At 41.0% G+C, this 20,468-nt stretch overlaps 1 protein-coding gene across 15 annotated transcripts in view; it reads left to right on the forward strand.

Annotated features, from left to right (window-relative positions):
* Positions 1–20,468, forward strand: part of GRIP1 (glutamate receptor interacting protein 1) — a 333,686-nt gene that overhangs the window by 138,108 nt on the left and 175,110 nt on the right. The gene's annotated exons all lie outside the window — the stretch shown is intronic.

Here is a 20,468-nt window from a genome sequence, read left to right on the forward strand (position 1 = left end):
CAAACATTAAGCACACAATAGCCCAACTGACTAAACTGTTTTAAGACTGTATTACTAGAACCATAGTAATATATCTGCAGGACATGAGGGATTTTCTAGGAGTGCGCCTTATATTTGAAAAATGAACACTTTTTAATTAAATTTACTTTGTTGGTTTTGAACTGCCTCTTCTACGTACTTCTATGCACACTAAAATGCCATTTCATTAGGTCTCATGAACCAGCTGTAAATAATGCACTACAGTTGTATAAAAAAAAAAGGGAAAACAGCAGAGTAAATTATCTGTCTTATATTTACTCATTCCGTACAGTAGGCTATGGATTGGAGCAGAATTCGGTGGTTTATATTTGGTTCCCCGACACTTCCTTCTAATTAACTTCATGTTGGCTGTGTTATTATGAAATGTAACACGAGAGGGAACGGAAATAAACACTGTTTTACAGAATTTCATGTCATGCAGTTCATACCTAAGCAAAATAATTTTGTTTTACAAATGTAACCTTATTTCAGAAGTCACATGCTGTGGAGAAATGTCAAAACCTGCAGTGCATTAGAGCTGGATGTTGTGTTTAATAAACAGAATCTGTTGCAATAAAAATAATTCCTTTGTAAGCACCTGAAGTGTAAAATCATAATAAACAACAACAAAAATTCTAGAATGCTAATGCTTACAATAAAGTATTTTTTAAATGAATACTCATTAAGGCAAAAATCCAGGAGCAAGTTCATCCCAATCTCCAAGCTACCCTAGGGGTTCCATTGTGCTTACTTAGGGTTCAGTTTCCCTTGAATGATGGTCCATGGAGACTGTGGTGTATTTAGGATATATGGATTGAGATACACATATATACAACCTGAGTGCAATGTAGATGGAAGCGCTTGCAGCATTAACACTCCAACAGATTTTGCCTCCCTATTGGATTTCTATGGGGTCACTGCAAAGCCATTGTCTTCCCAGCTCTCAGTATCAGCATATGAGACTCACACATAGACTAGGTCCCCTGACCTATTGCTCTCCTTCCTAGGTTGTGAACAGCAGAGTGAGTGACGTAAGGAGAGGGCCCATCCCTCCTCCTCCTCCTCCTTGAAGCATCGCCATTTGTCTCTATGGCAACACATCTGTTCTTCAGCGCCTTCTTTATACATGCAGATAGGATGCTTAACGGACTTGGCCAGGGCCATTATCTTGACAAAGAGTCTGGTTTGGCCAGTTCAATAGGTTCCCTCTTGTACAGGCTTTCATTCTGTAGATACAAAACCACGGGCACCATCCAAACCAACCCTTCAATCCTATTGCACTATATATTACGATATTCACCTGCATTTTTCTACCTAGAAAGGCTTTCCTTGAGCTTTCTATTTCTGTGGTAATTCTCTAGGTAGCATGCCTGGGGAAACTTCAGTATTGCAAGAGTCTGTATTCTAATGTATCAGATCGAATCACCTCCTTATTCTCATACCTTTGGGACGACTTTACATATTCCTTTATAAATGTAGATTCTGCATTTCACCAGGACTGATTGATATCCGTCCACAGGATGTGAACCATCACTAAAATCCCACAGAAATTTGTGGGTTGTTTTTTTTAAAAAAAAAATATTAACAGAGCAGCATTAAAAACAAAAAATCACAACACCCAGCCTTAACAGCATAAAATTCCACTAGGGACCCCATTCCCTTCTCCCACCAATATATTATGTCTCCTGACACCTCTCAACCTCCAGTCCTCGTGCTGATGCAATGTGGAAACTTATAGCAGGGGAGTGGTTTTGGAGCAGCAAGTATCCTGCAAAAATATTGTAAATTGGTCCTAATTTGTCTTTGATTTATCGAGCCAAGATAGTTAAACATTATGTTCATCTCTGAGTTTTCTTTTTATTAATTAAAATGACTAATGAAATTGAAGAAATAGGGAATGGCTAGTACCCAGTTTGGGGGCCTGATCCAATCCACCTAAAAACCTATAACCTTGGCAGCAGTAGCAAAACGAATGTTTTTAAAGTACCTACCACACACACTCCAAATGTGTACAGTTTGTGTGAGGTGTCAAATTGGTGCCTAGAATATTGGGTTCTTGGATATGGGGGCAGGGGCGGGGATTCCTTATGACAATCCGGGAATATGTGGTATTTTAATGCAACTCTGAAGGACATGCTAGGAAATCCATTTTCATATGATGAATTACAATGAGCAACTCCCCCAAATGACATCGACTGCAAAATGAAACACAGGTATACACGAACTTCTCAGGGTTGTAATATCAACAATTCAATATCCTTTTTAGAAAGCTAGGGAAATTACATTAATTATGTAATGGGCAATTGAAATGAATAATATATTTGTTTAAAAGAAATGGGAGTGAGTATGAAATCAGACAATCATATTAAAAAGAATAATGCTAATAGGAACAGCAGACTTTTAGCACTGAGAAGTAGAATACAGTTCTTATAAAAAATAATTTAAAAAGTTTAAAGTCAATTACAGTGGTTCCTAGGTTCTCAAACACCTTGGTACTCAAACAACGTGGAACCCAAACACTGCAAACCCTGAAGTAAGTGTTCTGGTTTGCGAACTTTTTTGAGTGTTACGCTTCCGATTTGAGTGTTACGCTGAAGTCTGTCTGTTTTTGCTATTTATTTTGTCTTTTTGTTTTTGTGACTGTGTGGAACCCAGTTCAGCTACTGATTGATTGATTGATTGATTGATTGTGTGACTGCAGTACATTGTTTATGGCTTTCATTTTATGGCTCAATGGTCTCGTTAGATAGTAAAATTCATGTTGAATTGCTGTTTTAGGGGTTGTTTTGAAAAGTCTGGAATGGATTAATCCATTTTGCATTACTTTCTATGGGAAAGCTTGCCTTGGTTTTGGAACAGAATTCTAGAACAGATGAAGTTTGAGAACCAAGGTACCACTGTATATAAACTTACACATCCACCAACTGTTAAATTTTGAGCCATACAAAAAATAAAACAAAAATACAGTTAAAATCCATACAGCGTCTAATATGTTGTTGTTGTTGTTTAGTCATTTAGTCGTGTCTGACTCTTTGTGACCCCATGGACCAGAGCACGCCAGGCACTCCTGTCTTCCATTGCCTCCCACAGTTTGGTCAAACTCATGTTTGTAGCTTCGAGAACACTGTCCAACCATCTTGTCCTCTGTCGTCCCCTTCTCCTTGTGCCCTCCATCTTTCCCAACATCAGGGTCTTTTCCAGGGAGTCTTCTCTTCTCATGAGGTGGCCAAAGTATTGGAGCCTCAGCTTCATGATCTGTCCTTCCAGTGAGCACTCAGGGCTGATTTCCTTAAGAATGGATAGGTTTGATCTTCCTGCAGTCCATGGGACTCTCAAGTCTCCTCCAGCACCATAATTCAAAAGCATCAATTCTTCGGCGATCAGCCTTCTTTATGGTCCAGCATTTAATATAGCATACTACAATTATTCCAACAGGCAGAAAAATAATTATGCAGTCCCCCAAGACTCGCAGCAATTTTCAAGTGGTCTGTGACAGTGGGTGGGGATGTTGGGGAACCACTCACTGAGTTTTAGAATCAACACAAATGGAGCATCACAATTCAGTTAGCTTAACCCCCGGTCTAGTATAAAAGTGAAAGAAACATACTATGTTTTCAAACAGAGTATGTTACTTAACAGCAGGTAGGAGTAGGGGCTGTTCCAGTCAAGTGTTCCTTTTCTATGAATGCTTGCTTTTTCAATGCACTCTTGCTATAATAACCCAAGAGGCCTCGCGCTCCTTTAATTTTGGTCCTGCATTGGGAACTGGCTGATTGCAGTTATGTTTGGCAGCAATTTTCAAATTCTCTCAACAACATATTTTCCAGCTGCTGTGATCATAGAGCTTTATGGCACAACTGTGTAAAAATTGTCTGGGTTTCATGCAGAAAATGCATACCTGGAGAGAGTTCACATTAAGAGAACAGTAGACTGGATAAACTGGCCCAGTATATAACTGAAATGTATAAAGTATACTGTATTTTTTTAAAAAAAGCAATAATGTCAGGGCTGAGTCAATAGGCTTTATTTGAGCATTAATTTTACCATGTAGATATTGTATTGGCATAGTTACAATTGTATGTCTGTTGGCCCAATATACAATGTTGATAACCTGTGTGTTGTTTTAATAGTATTATTAGATTTTAAGAAGCCTGAATTGCTTCTGTTTACTAGAATGAATATTATTATTTTTTATAAGAGAGGATATCTATATTTAGTTTTTAGGAATGATGATGAAAAAAAAGAGTGAGATAGTATGCTAAACAATACGTTTTGAGTTTCTGCAGCTTGGATCAGTTAAGAAATTGGGTTTATTGTGACAGCTAACCGGCTTACGTATGGGGGACATCTGAGCTGATATAATGGTCACATACCTCTACAGCCATCCAGGCAGCAAAAGTAGAAGAGTTTATTTTTATCTTCAATTCATTGTTGGATTTTAATGCCTTCCAGAAACAGCCTGTTAGTAGGAAAGTGTTTCTGATCTCAAGGATCATAACAAACCATAATTGACCATTATTTTTTAGTGTTTTCAGGAAGTGAGGCACAAGGCACTATTCTATTGCAACAACAAGTGCTGATTGGAATGAAGACTAGGTCGTTGCCCTACTGCCATGACAACCTTGCTTACCTGCTGTATAAACCAAATAAAGTTGTGGCCTGTTTCAACCCACTAATGTGTGCTGGTTGTGCTTGTTCCCACTGCACTCACAAGACACATCCTGAAACAGCCACACCTATTATATTGGACATAAACAGGAAGCAGAAGCCTTATGTAAAGCCAGACTATTGATCCATTGAGGTCAGACTGGCTTCATCTCTCCTGAGTTTCAGGCAATAGTCTTTTCCCAGCTGTAACTGGACATACTAGGGATTAAACTTGGAACTTCTTGCATGCTAACCATGTGCTCTTGCACTGAACTGCAGCCCTTCCCAAAGGACTGTACAAAATGCATGTACAATGTCCCAGTTCCAATCTCCAGTTAAATTAATTTAGTAGGAGGATTGAAATACGTTTCTGTCTGAAATGGCTTCTGTTTATCAGAGTTGACAGTATTATTGATTGATTTATTGAATTTATATTCTGTCCTTCCTCCCAAAAGAGCCCAGGGCAACATGGATGGCAGTAGACTAGGCTAGATGAACCAACTAGAAAACAACTTCCAGTGTTCTGATTTTTTTCAGTAAACATAAGTGTCTTGTCCAGACTGAATAGTGATTGATGGGATAGGAATAGGACATACCCTTCTAAATAACTCTCATAGAAGTTTCTAATATCACATGCCATGTGGCAAACTGCTTATAAAACTGAAGGAAAATTCAAAATGACTAGTGGCATTTTCAGCAGGCTTTCCAATTTAGAATGTGCTGCTCTGAATTTATTTGTGTTTATATGCTGCTATCGCTGTGCGTTAAACCACAGAGCCTAGGACTTGCTGATCAGAAGGTCGGAGGTTTGAATCCCCGCGACGGGGTGAGCTGTCCTGTAGACCACCTGCTACTAGATGTTGCTGCTGTCAGTGAGCATCTATGGCTGACATTTTGTTGTATGTGGTAGCCATTCCCTGTGGCAGCTTGACAAAAGAGTCCGTTCCTCTCTGGAAAACATTCCTTCAGAAGGGCCACAGGTCCTCTCTGAAGATGTCCTGCCAGGGGAGCTATGCAGATGCTGTGTGAGTTTTCTCTTTTCTTCCCTTTGTGTACATTGTGCTCATAGAACAGTGATTGTGAGTAAGAAGAGGGGATTTGTGTCCTTTTATGTAGTGATGATGCCAGGGGACTAGTACCTGTGGGGCTACAGCTGGCTGTGCCATTAGCAGAATGTCTCCTATCAACAGGAGCCCATTTTCTCTCTCTCTCTCTGCTTGTGAGAATAGTCCCCTCATTACGGAATATTGCAGAGTTCCCAGGGATGCTGTGACCGTATCTGCTGTTTTTACAGAGTGTTTCCCACCTTTCCTTTTTTCTTCCTCCCCCAACCTCCCAGACTGAGCACCCATTCTGCTGGCATAGCTAGCATATCTTCTCCACACACACCCTCCTCAAGTAATGTGAGTGTAGGATTGTTCTACACATGTACATTCATGAAGTTCCATCAGTAAGTGTCAACGTCTATTCTGACATCATTATGCTATTTCGATATATTAAACTTTTTGTGTCTGTATGTGAATTAGGAACCTTCCCACTATTTCTGCTTAAAGTGCTTAGTTTGTTTTTCTCATGCAGACCCTCCAAGTGTCCCTATTTTCCAGGGACATCCCTGATTTAGAGAAGCCGTCCTGGTTTCTGATTTAATCTGGGAATGTCTCACTTTTCCTTAAGATGTCCCTATTTTCATTGGAGAAATGTTGGAGGGTATGAAGTTATCCGATCCCCCAAGCCATCTGAAGGCAATTCTATATAGGGAAGTTTTTAAAATGTTTAATATTTTATTATGTTTTTATATATGTTGGAAGCTGCCCAGAGTGGTAACCCAGTAAGATGTTTAGGGTATAAATAGTAAAATTATCATTATTGAATGGGATGTTCCTATTTCCATTGGAGAAATATTGGAGGGTATGTAATTAAAAATTATCATTACTGAATGGGATGTTCCTATTTCCATTGGAGAAATATTGGAGGGTATGTAATAATGCACTAGCTCAATTCCAAGGTTTTAATTTATAGACACTTATCTTAATACCTTAAGAAATCATGGCACATTTTAAAATTTAATTTTGCACTGTATCTGTAATAGTCAGGCATACTGTATAAATTTTATTTAGCCACTGCTGCAGATACTGTTTATTCCTATATATGTGCATCCACTTTGGTTTTCCCTTGGGAAAGAAAATCCAGATACATAATATGAAATGAAATGAATGACAGGTATACATATTTTATTTAGTTTTGTCAGGTACCTGATTTAATAGCTCATTTTTGTCTCCTATCAAACATACATCAAATTATTTGGGGATGCATTTTTTAAGGTATCCACCTACATTTATGTATAAAACATTTATGAAACATTTTTTTAAAAAATACATTTAATATTATTTTCTCGCCCCAGCATATAGTATATGCAGTATAGACGGCCAACTGAACTCATTCAATATTTAATCTTCAGTGTTGTAAGGCAAGGAATAATGTAAGCACGTCATGATGGATGATAAAGCAAGCGAGAACTGTAAGGTGACATATCAGAGCTCCGGTGAAAAACAATTAGTGGGAGAATCAGGCACAGCGCTGTGGTTCCCCAGTGATAAATGCCTAGCGGGATAATTTGATGTTCCTGAAGAATGTGGGAGAGAAGACAGACATATCATGAATTAAGTGGTGTGTCTCGGTTGAAAGCCGTCTTGCCATGTTTAGTTTACACTGGCTTATTTGTCACCTGACTTGAGCTCTGAAAAGAACAGGAATTGGCTCTTCATTATTCTGGTTGGCTGGTCCTCTATGATGTCACAAAGAACCATTCTCCCATCTCTATAACAATTTCACGCTTAAAAACCACACCAACCCTTTCCCGAAAAATTAAGGTGATGAACGAGCAAATAAATGCATAAATATTCATGTAGTGCTTTTAAAAATTCATGATGGTGGACTGCCTGCCTGAATCATGGCGGACAAGGCAAGGCTGATGCCTGATGCAGTGTTTGTTCCACTGGCATGGGCATTTGTCATTTCCATTATGAAGCTGAGCCCATTCCCATGGCAGCTGTGAACTCTTTCCCCCCATTACACTGGTCTTTCATCTTGAGTTGATACCATGTGACTGAATTTGGGTGTGCACTGTCCTGGCTTCCACCCTTGGACAAAAGATTCAGACTTTTGGCTCAGGAAATGCAAGAAGTCTTGCTAAAGAATTCAGTGTGTGACTTCCACATTAGCAGGTTACAAAGCTCAGAAGGTACATTGGCAGAAACTAAAATACATAGCTAGGCATCAACAAAGACATTGTCCGAACACCTGATATGTCCATTCTACTTTTAAAGGAGCAGGGCCTGTCACAGGGGAAGCTGTTCATGCCTGTGTTGATGGTGGTACATCCTGGGCCATGGATCTTGAACCCAACCCTCTGACATGGCCAGCTCTGCTAATTGGCTGTCAGGCTCCCTGGCTACTGTGGCAATCTCCCACTCCATTTCTGGGATGTCCAATGGCTCTGGAGCAGGTATTGTCCCAGCTGTCCTCACCTCCTAACTCAAAGACTTCCTAGTCCTTCCCTTAGGACTTCTCCTGCCAATCTAGCTCTGTGGGATCTACAACACATTGCGAAATGGCCTCATAGTATTCCCAAGTTCAGATTTGTCAGTGCAAATGAAATTCTACAAATGCAGAGGCACATTCATAATTTACAGTAGGGATGCTGCTAGGTACTTAAAGGACTCAAGACACAGGCGCATGACACAAAACAATCCATGTGTTAATTTATACATATACGTACAAAATTGGGCCTCTGAGCAAATTGAGGTGGCTGGCTCTCATCAGCACTGTGCTTAACAGCACGTCCAGCACCCCTATAAGCAAATTAAGAAAAAGAAAAAGAAAGTGTTTTGGAAAAAATGGGGAGAAGGAACAGGAGAACTGGGGCCTAATGCAAAAGATCAGCTGATTCCCCCCCCCCTGACTACCCCATAATAACAATACCCCAGAGTCAGAGCATTCAACCAGATCTGCATGTATTTTAAGTACAGGTTGTAAGGGCTATTCCTTATAATATTCTTTCTACACTCTGGTTTCACACCAGTCAAGTGTCAAGTAAAAAAGGTAAAGGTAAAGGGACCCCTGACCATTAGGTCCAGTCGTGCCGACTCTGGGTTTGCGGCGCTCATCTCGCTTTATTGGCCGAAGGAGCTGGCGTACAGCTTCCCGGCTCATGTGGCTAGCATGACTAAGCCACTTCTGGCGAACCAGAGCAGCGCACGGAAACGCTGTTTACCTTCCTGCTATTTATCATAGAATTATAGAATCATAGAGTTGGAAGAGACCACAAGGGCCATTGAGTCCAACCCCCTGCCAAGCAGGAAACGCCATCAGAGCACTCCTGACATATGGTTGTCAAGCCTCTGCTTAAAGACTTCCAAAGAAGGAGACTCCACCATACTCCTTGGCAGCAAATTCCACTGTCGAACAGCTCTTACTGTCAGGAAGTTCTTCCTAATGTTTAGGTGGAATCTTCTTTCTTGTAGTTTGGATCCATTGCTCCGTGTCCGCTTCTCTGGAGCAGCAGGAAACAACCTTTCTCCCTCCTCTATGTGACATCCTTTTATATATTTGAACATGGCTATCATATCACCCCTTAACCTCCTCTTCTCCAGGCTAAACATGCCCAGCTCCCTTAGCCGTTCCTCATAAGGCATCGTTTCCAGGCCTTTGAACATTTTGGTTGCCCTCCTCTGGACACGTTCCAGTTTGTCAGTGTCCTTCTTGAACTGTGGGGCCCAGAACTGGACACAGTACTCCAGGTGAGGTCTGACCAGAGCAGAATACAGTGGCACTATTACTTCCCTTGATCTAGATGCTATACTCCTATTGATGCAGCTCAGAACTGCATTGGCTTTTTTAGCTGCCACATCACACTGTTGGCTCATGTCAAGTTTGTGGTCAACCAAGACTCCTAGATCCTTTTCACATGTACTGCTCTCAAGCCAGGTGTCACCCATCTTGTATTTGTGCCTCTCATTTTTTTTGCCCAAGTGCAATACTTTACATTTCTCCCTGTTAAAATTCATCTTGTTTGTTTTGGCCCAGTTCTCTAATCTGTCAAGGTCATTTTGAAGTGTGATCCTGCCCTCTGGGGTGTTAGCCACCCCTCCCAGTTTGGTGTCATCCGCAAATTTGATCAGGATGCCCTTGAGTCCATCATCCAAGTCGTTGATAAAGATGTTGAATAAGACCGGGTCCAAGACAGAACCCTGTGGCACCCCACTAGTCACTCTTCTCCAGGATGAAGAGGAACCATTGATGAGCACCCTTTGGATTCGGTTAGTCAGCCAGTTACAAATCCACTGAGTGGTAGCATAGTCAAGACCGCATTTTACCAGCTTCTTTACAAGAATATCATGGGGCACCTTGTCAAATGCCTTGCTGAAATCAAGGTAGGCTACATCCACTGCGTTCCCTTCATCTACCAGGGTTGTAATTCTGTCAAAAAATGAGATCAGGTTAGTCTGACATGACTTATTTTTCAGAAATCCACTTTGCACTTTGACGTGCTTTCGAACTGCTAGGCTGGCAGGAGCAGGGACTGAGCAACGGGAGCTCACCCCGTCGCGGGGATTCGAACCTCCGACCTTCTGATCGGCAAGTCCTAGGCTCTGTGGTTTAACCCACAGCGCCACCCACGTCCCTCAAGTGTCAAGTACATGCATTGAAATCTCTTTTTCTTTGCAAAATGCGTTCAAGTGGGAGCGCAATCCCTTCCTCCTTTCAGGAGTCGCATTATTTACTCCTGTGTATTTTATCAAGAAAGTTAGCAATTTAAATACTTGTGTCTTCAACTTGGAAGATTCATGTCTATTTTCTATTCTGGCATATGCATCCAAATATAAGGAAAAGGAGTCAGAATCAGAAAAACATATACTGTATATTTCCGTGTATAACACGACCCCATGTATAAGATGACTCCTATTTTTGGGAGCCCTCAACAGTTGTTGAGCTTCTTTTGTAAGATTGCTGAGCTGTTGAGCAGCTTTTCGGCGATCCCCCGCTCTGGCTGATGGAACTGGTGCCGTAATACACAGCATACTGGCACTCACCAAATACTCTTCCTACTCTGATATTTCCCTGCTACCGCTGCAGCACCAGCCTTCGCTTACTTAGCATATTAACCCGTGTATAAGGCGACCCTCAATTTATCACCAAAAAAAATTCAGAAAAAGAGGTCTCCTTATAGATGGAAAAATACGGTATATAGCAGAAAAATGGGGGTGGGTGGGAGCAAGCATTTTAACACTTCGAGAACAGAAACAAAGGTAGGAAATTAACAAAATGTGATTGAAAAACGTAACATATTGGTCAGGAAATAATGCTAAAGAGATGTTAGTGAGCTAGATAGAAAAGAAGTGAAAAGGAATAGGGCATGGGAATGCCAGAAGTAAGAGAAGACAACTATGAGTGCTAGAGAGAATGGGAAAGACATGATAAATGACTTTTGAAATGCAATCTAAGCAGGCATGCTGCACGCAGTAGAGGGCTGTGACTTAACAGCCTTGCAAATGAAAGCTAAAAAAAAATATTGCTCTATGTGCCCTATATTTTAAAAGCAGTGCACATTATGGCCGTAATCCTGAAAAGGAAATAATGCATGAATAAGAAAGAATCCTCCATCCAGATTTTTCTGGGGTTTTCATTTAAAGAAACCTCATTTAAATAAACCTCATGACTGAACCACATTAAAAAATCTGATGATCATAAAACAGATTGGTTTGGGGAGGTTTCTGATCAGTCCACTCAGACACCTGCTGCGGATAAACATGGGGATCATAGCTAGTATGGGCGATCAGCTGGATGGGATGCTATTAAATGCAGAATGCCTCTCAGTCTTCCCCTTCCAAACTGCCATATTTATGAGGGATGTGCCATTGACTAGACTCGTCCACCCGCTGTAGAAGTCCACATTTGTAAGCACAGTCTTCTCACTTGGGATGAGAAACATGTAAATGACTGGTCATGGCCCACTCTTTCAAAATGGGGTCAGAAGTGGCATGTCAGGTGTTGGGGCAATGTCTTAAGGTAAAGGTAAAGGGAACCCTGACCGGGGTAATGTCTTAGCTACAGTCAAACCTCGTAATCCATTCCAGAAGCCCGTTCAGCTTCTGAAATGTTTGACAACGAAGGTGCAGCTTCCAATTGGTTGCAGGAGCTTCCTGCACTCAAGCATTGGATGTTCAGCTTCTGAAAAACATTCAAAAACCAGAGCGTTTTCTTCCTGGTTTTCATTGTTCGGAAGCTGAAACATTCCAAAACGGAGGCATTCGGGATCCGAGGTTTAACTGTATTTCTTAGTCATGCATTTTAGAGCTCTGTCACACTGGGCTAATGTTTAGAACTTGTGCTGACTTCTTGAATAAAGCTTTTGGGTTTTCTCAAGTTAAAGCCAGACATACAGGTTTGAAGTTCAGTTAGAGGAGAAACCTGCCCTCCCATACTTTGTGTCATTGTGGTAATCTCTAGGCCTCAAAATACATTATTCAATTGGGTTTAAGCATCTAGCACACACATTAATTTATTTGTGCTCTATCAGATTTCCAGAGGACAGATTAAAGGACACTGAATCAGTTATTTCACCATTTACATGGATCCTAAACACCACCAAAATCTGATTGTGTGAAGAGATTCAGCAGAGTGTGAGTAGTCAGGAAAAAAGGGTGGGGGGGGAAAGAAATCAGACCCAAAATTATAATCTTTCAGAGCTGAGTTATAATGGGCATATAAAATCAAAATGCTGACACAACTTGCACTGTGATAATGAGATACTATAGTAATGGGAGATTTAAAGAAGATGTTTTATTATGCCAAATATTACAGTGCCCTAGCATATGCAGTCATCACTCCATGGTGTTTAAGAGTCATAGATTGTTGTAGATGTTTTATACTCTGCTGAATCTCACTGTTTGCTAAATTCCCTTCCCACCGATTCCATATACACTCTCCTTCTAGGCCTGAGAGAAATGAAGCAGCCCTGCAGCTTTATATTTCATTTCCTACAGCTTACTTTATAATAGTAGAGAGAGTACTCTAGCTTCTAGTCTTAATTGCTCTTGAGATAATATGGAGGTCGACATCTAATCATTCTCTGTGTCGTTTCAGAAGTACTGCCCTGTCTAAATTGCTGAGCTATGTGTTAAAATGTCTTTTGGAAGGTATGTCTGTTGGAAGGTTTCCCACAAATTGAAGGCTTTATTTAATGAACAAATATGCATATTCTGTTTTTGTTTTTAACTGCCTCACCTAGTCCCTGGTGCCTAATCCAAATATCCCATGCCTTAGAATGCAACCCAGTATATGACCGCATAGTTTTGTGTTTTGTTTTTACTATTAATTTCTTTAAACATATTGTTGTGAGTTTGTGGGTGCTAGGACACTTCTAAATTCCCGGAACCATTATGTGTTAGAATTTACTCAAGGTTTGGGGTTTTAAAACTGGGTGCAAGACCTGTGTGTATTAAGTTGTATACTAGACAATTGTAATCCCCCTGAAATCAGCAAGTGTCAACAGCTAATTAAGCCAGGCTAAGAGTTCTGCATGGGGTGATAGCCTGGGGGATGAGTCATTAAGAAAAAACAAAGGATCAAGGGACTCTGTCTGAGATGGCAAATGGGGTTCCTCCCTCAGCCAATAAAACTGTGAGCTAGAAGCTTAGGGAGGAAGTAGGAGTTATGTGACTGGAAGAAGCATAGTAGCAGGTAGAGCACAATGGCTGATGTCTGCTTGAATCAAAGACTGTGGCTGTAGGAGAAGCAAGACCCTCAATGGCCCAGGTTGTATAGTAGGGTAAATGAACCATATATAATAAAGACCACCTCAGTCTCTGCTGTGCCTCATTTCCAAAAGGAAATATGGACCCTAGGTGAGCTGCCTGGAATCCCTGGAATCTCACACCGCTTGGAGATTGTGAGGACCTGCAACAGTATGCTTAGTTTACAAAGGGGAACAAAGTTTGATACAGCTTGGGATAGAGAGCTCAGCTGAATTGGGATATGTATATAATTGAAATATATTTTTAACTTCAGTTTCAGGGTATTTTCTGTAGCATGGACCATTTTACTTAAACTTTTAAAATGGAAAATGGAAAGTAATAACTGTCACTTTGAATCAACTGAAATGTTTGAAAATAGTTTCCAAATGTGATTACCTGTGATTACCCCTGAACTCTAAATAGTTCTTTAGAAATGGAAGTGAAGTCACCAAAGCATGGTGAAATTAACACTTGTTGTCTTTAATCAAACAGGCCTCATTCTTTTTAATCAACTCATTAGTAACTCACTTTAGTTGTGCTTTGACTTCTGTTGACACTGTCTAGATCAGGTTGGTCCAACACATGGCCACCGAAGCCTTTTTTTGTGACCCTCAGCAACATTTGACACCCCAAGAACCGGAAATGTGAGGCGCTGGGCTTGGGGGAGGATGTGTGAGGGTTCTGCCAGGTTCCTGGCATCCTCCCACCTCCTTCCCAAAGCTTAGTTAGTGCTTTCCTAACCAAGAAGGTGGGGGCTCTGGGACTATGCCAGAGCCTCTTGCCTCCTTCCCCAAGCCCCGCAGAAGGCAGTATGAGGACTGGGGTATGTGTGTGTCAGATTTCCACTCTAGACCCTTTCCCCTCTTGGCTGATAAAAACCAGCAGATTGGGCCAGGGATGTGATCAATCCTTCTTCTTTGTGTGCCTTCTCCTAGAGAGGTCTGGAAGGTGGCAACATGAGAACAGGCCTTCTCTGCAGTGGCTCCCTGTCTGTGGAATGTTCTCCCTAGGGAAGTTCACCTGGCGCCTTCATTACACACCTTTAGGCGCCAGGCAAAAAATGTTCCTTTTTAACCAGGCCTTTGGATGATTTGGTTGACATTCTATGCCCTTTTAAAATGTGGGGTTTTTTGAGGGGCAGGGTTATTTTGATTTGTGGTTTTATATTTTGATTTTATTCTTTGAACTGCCCTGAGACCTCCAGGTATAGGGCTGTATATAAATTATTATTATTATTATTATTAAATTAATTTTGGCTTTGCTCCCCACTCCCTCACAACAAGGCAGTGTGTAGCCCACAGGTTCCATGTTGAAGTACTTTTGTGGCCCACTTGGAATGAAACGTCTAGATCTTGCCTCTTTCAGCTCCTCAAAGAGTGTTGAGCTAGTATACCATTGCGCCAGTCTGCATATAGTGAGCCAGTATGTAAATAGCGGGCCAGTGGAGGTAATCATAGGATGGTTCCATACATTACGTTAAGTTTATGCCTATCAAGTAGGGCTTTCCCTGCTAGCCAGAACTCACTTCTGGCACCTCTCAGGTGGGTGCAGTTGCTGTTATAAGAAAACAAGGGAGGTGTTCATGGTGAGTTCCGGCACCTCTTTCTCTAGAAAAACAGCACTGCCATCAAGCCCTGCTTAGTCTTAATAGCCTATGTTTGTGATCTGATAATTATTGAGTTCTTCTGCTCCTTCTGAAAATGATTTAAAACATTGCATTATTTATTCCACCACAGACTTCACCACTGATTTTATCTCTACATTGTTATTTCCTAGTATTTCACATTACTCTGCTACCAATTTTCCTTTGCTGTCCTCTGTGTGAAGACAGCTCTGGCCTTTGCTATACTCGTTATATTCTCAACGAACTGCTTCTTCCACAAATGCATTTAAACTTTTAGCACTGCTGTTTCTATGTTTGGCAGAGTCATTCTCTTTAAATTTCCAGATCTACTTTGCTGCTAGTAGTCTCTGTGGCTTTAATGTTGTTCAACTCTCTGATTATATAAACTGTCTAATACAGTCATGCCTTGGGTTATGAACGCTGCGGGTAGCACGTTTTCGGGTTGTGGACCGTGCTGAACCCAGAAGTACTGAAATGAGTTATTTCCAGGTTCCGGCACTCGCGCATGAGCAGTAATACAAAATGACATCACGCGCATGCACAGAAGTGCCGGATTGCATCACGTGTGTGTGCAGACATGGCGCTGTGGGCTGCGGACACTGTGGGTTGCGAACATGCCTCCCACACGGATTACATTTGCAACCTGAGGTTTGACTGTATATAAAGAAGGGGAGGTAGCCAACAATTCTTGCTTTTGATCTTGAGTTGGTCACACAGAGTATACATCAGCAATTAACTTCTGGTACCACTATTAGCCTACTCTTCATACCTTCTGTCAGGTATTTTCTTCCAGGTTTGTCGGCAACAGCAACTTGGTTTAATTTGGATTTTCACAAATTATGCATAAATCCGTTTATGTATCTCCCACATCAGCAGCTACGTAAGGTAACACCATGAAAATGACAACCTGCAGACTCATTTTTCATTCTCATATATTGTTAACATGCTCTATATCCTTTTAAAGCTATTTCCAAACGACAGTTTTTTCTAAATGGCATTTTACATGTGAGCAAAACAACCAGACGTGTGACATGCAAGATCACTCAGAATTTCTATAAAATAGATTTTTAAATCTCTTACACTTTTTAACAATATTCCTACACATGTACTGTAGTTGTGTACATGAAATAACAGGAGATTTTTAGAAAGTATGAAGCAGCATATACCCACAGTTACATTCTGTCAACTTTGAATCAGTTTAGCTGCCATGAATTTGTATCACAAGCAGTGAAAATTCTGATGTCCAAGCCTCTTTCACAATTAGGCATTTCCAGGATTTCTTGCAGTCAAGCCATGACAGTTAAGCCAGATTTTTACTGGTGGGGTGAAGGCCCTCTGGATAGTATTGTGTTATCAATAATAAACAGGGATAGGAATGATTGCACAAGGTGAGCAGTGTATATATCCAGTGATATACTACAACAGGTCACATAAACACCAAAACAGGGAAATATTATCTGTCTAAATACATTTTTGCTTCCATTTTTCATCAGGAATCAGTGGGTCTTTAGGAAAAACACTCTTCCTGCAGTTTTAATTCTGCCCGCACAGTTTCTGGTTGCATTCCAAACATTACCTACGCTGTGTTAGAAATAACTGTAGATCATTATAAAGTGGCAGACAGAATGACAGAATACTGATGAATTGCAGCAACAGGCAATAGGATCTGTTCAACAGGAAGGATTCTTCTCATAAGCATATGTCCAAACAGCGTTAGTAAAATAGAATAAAGGAATGCCAGCTACAGTATCAGACGGCCCACTCCTTCCCCTTCTCCTAAAATCTCTGAAGAGAGACCTTCCTTTTCCCCTCTGGCTCACTAGTTGTTGTTGTTTGCCTTTTAACACCTGTGACCAAGAGGGAGGGTTAGGGAGGAAACCTCATTTAACCCGTGTGTCGCCCTTGTAATATTGCAAATCCTTTTCAGATGCTATTTAAACATTTTTTTGTGCAATGAGCATGTGCTTTCTGTAATATGTGCATCAAAACTAGGATGCGTAGGCAGAGCCTTTTGAAGTCTGTGGAAAAACCTAACATGGGTTACATTCCGTTTTCAGTTCTCATCTAATCTGAACCTAATTTTAATCTAACTGCACCACCACATACACAAATTTCTGGCATTGAAAACTCTTGGCTGCTTAGGGAAAATAGTGGAAAGGGGGATAATTCATGCAGGAGTAGCTGAGAGCTTCTCCAGGACCAATCCCACTATTAAGGCAAAAGCAGGAACCTGAGGCAGTAGATATAGCTCCTGTGTGTTGTCCTGTGTGTTTTTTGTGTGTTGTGCCAAATAATGATGTCAGCCAGGTCCCACAGGAGTGTGTGTGTGTGTGTGTGTGTGTGTGTGTGTGTGTGTACTCTGTAGGGGAAACTTGTTTAGTGCTACTTTTCTGGTAGTCCATAAATGTCAGCTCATTTTAGAGTCTAGATGAAAACAAGAAAAAAATATGGGAAGAAGAACCAGACAACTGTTTGCAAATGGGGACTCATGACCTTTTCATCTAAGTTACTTGCGACCAAGGACACAATGGAAAATGGCAGGCATTTTGCTCTTAAGGGAGTGTGCATCTAAACAGAGTGCATAAAGCAATTACTTTAAAAATGTTTTTAAAAGCTGGATCTCTAAAAAATTAATAAACCGGGTCTTTTTAAAAACCACTTCAGTTATAGCGCATCTCTTTAAAAAATAATGAGGTTTAACATGAAATTTAAATGTGATACATGTATGTTGCAACCTAGAATTATCTCTTTAAGTCTTAGATGTGAAGGACACTCAGTACTGTCACCAGCTACAACAAGGGACACTGGGGTGTTGTATTCCCTTCCCTTCTACCAGGACACGGGTTGCGCTGTGGTCTAAACCACTGAGCCTCTTTGCCTTGCCGATCAGAAGGTCGGCAGTTTGAATCCCCATGACGGGGTGAGTTCCTGTTGCTGTGTCCCAGCTCCTGCAGTTCGAAAGCAAGCAGTTCGAAAGCAAGCCAGAGCAAGTATATAAATAGGTACCGCTGAGCCGGGAAGGTAAACGGCATTTCTGTGCGTTCTGGTTTCCATCACGGTGTTCCGTTGCGCCAGAAGCGGTTTATTCATCCTGGTCACATAACCCAGAAAGCTGTCTGTGGACAAATGCTGGCTCCCTTGGCCTGAAAGTGAGATGAGTGCCACAACCCCATACAGTGGTACCTCGAGTTACAAACACCTCAGGTTACAAACGCTTCATGTTACAAACTCCGCTAACCTGGAAGAGTTACCTCAAGTTGAGAACTTTGCCCCAGGATGAGAACTGAAATCGTATGCAAGCGGTGCAGCAGCAGCGGGAGGCCCCATTAGCGAAAGCACGCCTCTAATTAAGAACAGTTTCAGGTTAAGAACGGACCTCCGGATTGAATTAAGTTTGTAACTAGAGGTACCGCTGTAGTTGCCCTTGACTGAACTTAGCTGTCCAGGGGTCCTTTACCTTTACCTGTGGTACATGTAATTGTACCACAGATCAGGAAACTGCAGGAAGTTTGTTTTTCCTTTACTGGCTGTAAACTGAGGGAGGAAGATATTAAAAGCATTAGAGCCCTGCTAGATTGGGAATCTTTACTGTGGTGGGGAAACTAAAATACTCCTTTGGGCCAAAGGCCCATCTAGTCTCATATCTTGTTTTCGCAGTGGCCAACCTATAGGAAGCCGCCGAAAGCAGGACCCGAGTGCAAGAACACTCTGCTCACCTGTGATTCCCAGCAACTAGTAAACAGCATCTGATATTGGAAGAGGTTATTCTGGGTATTGTCACCAGCCAGGGGGACTGTGGATAACAGGAAGGCCGCATCAGGTTTAGCCCCCCCCCCCCCAAATATATATATATATATATCAAAACCAGCAGAGGAAGATCAGCATAGTCTGAACTGGATGATGTAAATGCTCAACAACTTTGCTGTCTGACATGGTCGAAATGATATTGTTCCTCCACCTTTCTTTGATGCCTTTTATAAGTAGTTTTGGATTTCTCCCATGTGTTGTTAATTTTTGCAGTGTTTAAAGAATTTGAGATTAAGGAGCAATGTAATTTTCATACAGGTTGATTTAAATAACCAAGAAGCAAATACAGCTTTGGGATTTAGAAATATGTCATAGTTAATCATTCTGTTAACTTCTTTTTTAGTTTCGTCCGTAATATCTGTGAACAAATCTGCAGCTGACAGATTGCATTTCAAACAGTTATGTTTCTTATTCCTATTTAGTTTAGGAGTTAAGTGACTTCAGAAGTATCCCATTTTCATTTAGGCACAATGCCTTTTACCTGATGTGAGTTGGTGTTTTGCCTGACACGTGACATAACAATATACAGTAACTACCTGTAATCCTAGGCCTTCTATCAAAAAGACTGAGGTTCCTTCTAGTTCATAATTCTCTTCCGCAGTGACCACTCAATTTAAAGCTAAATCTTAAATGGTTTTAAATTAGTTTGCCTTGATTTAAATCAATACATGCTGTCTCTAAAGCTTTGCTGTAGCATTTTTACCTTTTAATTTCTGAAGTGGTGTAAAATAGGTGACAAAAAAAAAGTTGGGACTGCAATGCATTCTTCATAGTGCAAAGCCCCAGCCATGCAGATTCAAGTCATCCAGAAGCTAAATAAGAGTTTCATGCTGTGTTTAATTGGTCAGAAACATGAGCTGCAGGGTTCTGGAACTTAGTGAACAGGACTGCAGTTTTCAGTGGAATTTCAATATTAGACTTGCACCTTCTGTTTTCAGGAAACCCTCCATCCAGTTTTAGAGAAAACAGTTGACGATTTTGGAGCCAGATCACAGTGCTGCCATACTTGGCTGAGTCCCCCTGTTAATAAGTGCAGACCCTACTATATAGCTGTAGCTATCAGTGATTTTTTAAAATTATTGTTAAGTTTGTTAGAAATTTTTCAGTACACGCAACTGCCTACATTTCCCCCTCAGTAAACCCTCTCGTCCTTCTCCACCTCCCTCCGCCACTGCCCATCAAATCAGACATTTGAAGTCTTTTATGCCGTAAATAAGCCAAACCAAAATAAGTAAACATTAATGCATTAGCAATCACGATACCTATTAGAATAACAGTACTAGTAATATTGATGTCAAAAAACATCGGGGGGGGAGGGGGGACAAATAGTGCTTTGCTTAAAATCCTAGATGCGACTTAGCGAACAGTATTGTTCTTTGAGCTTGTTCTTATGTCCTACATTCAGTCTAGATCAGTTCTTGATATTGCCATCCACAAGAGTGGGTGTGGTTTCTTTACAAGTGTTTAAAAACCTTTCCTTTGATTGGGTTATTCACACCTTTTTTGTCCCTGCACATGCCCCAGGTGAATGAAGAAGGATCATGGTGTGCACTCATTCACAACTTCGTTATAACCCT

Source organism: Podarcis gaigeae (assembly GCF_964106915.1).
Source record: "Podarcis gaigeae genome assembly, chromosome: 10".
Classification (NCBI taxonomy): domain Eukaryota; kingdom Metazoa; phylum Chordata; class Lepidosauria; order Squamata; family Lacertidae; genus Podarcis; species Podarcis gaigeae.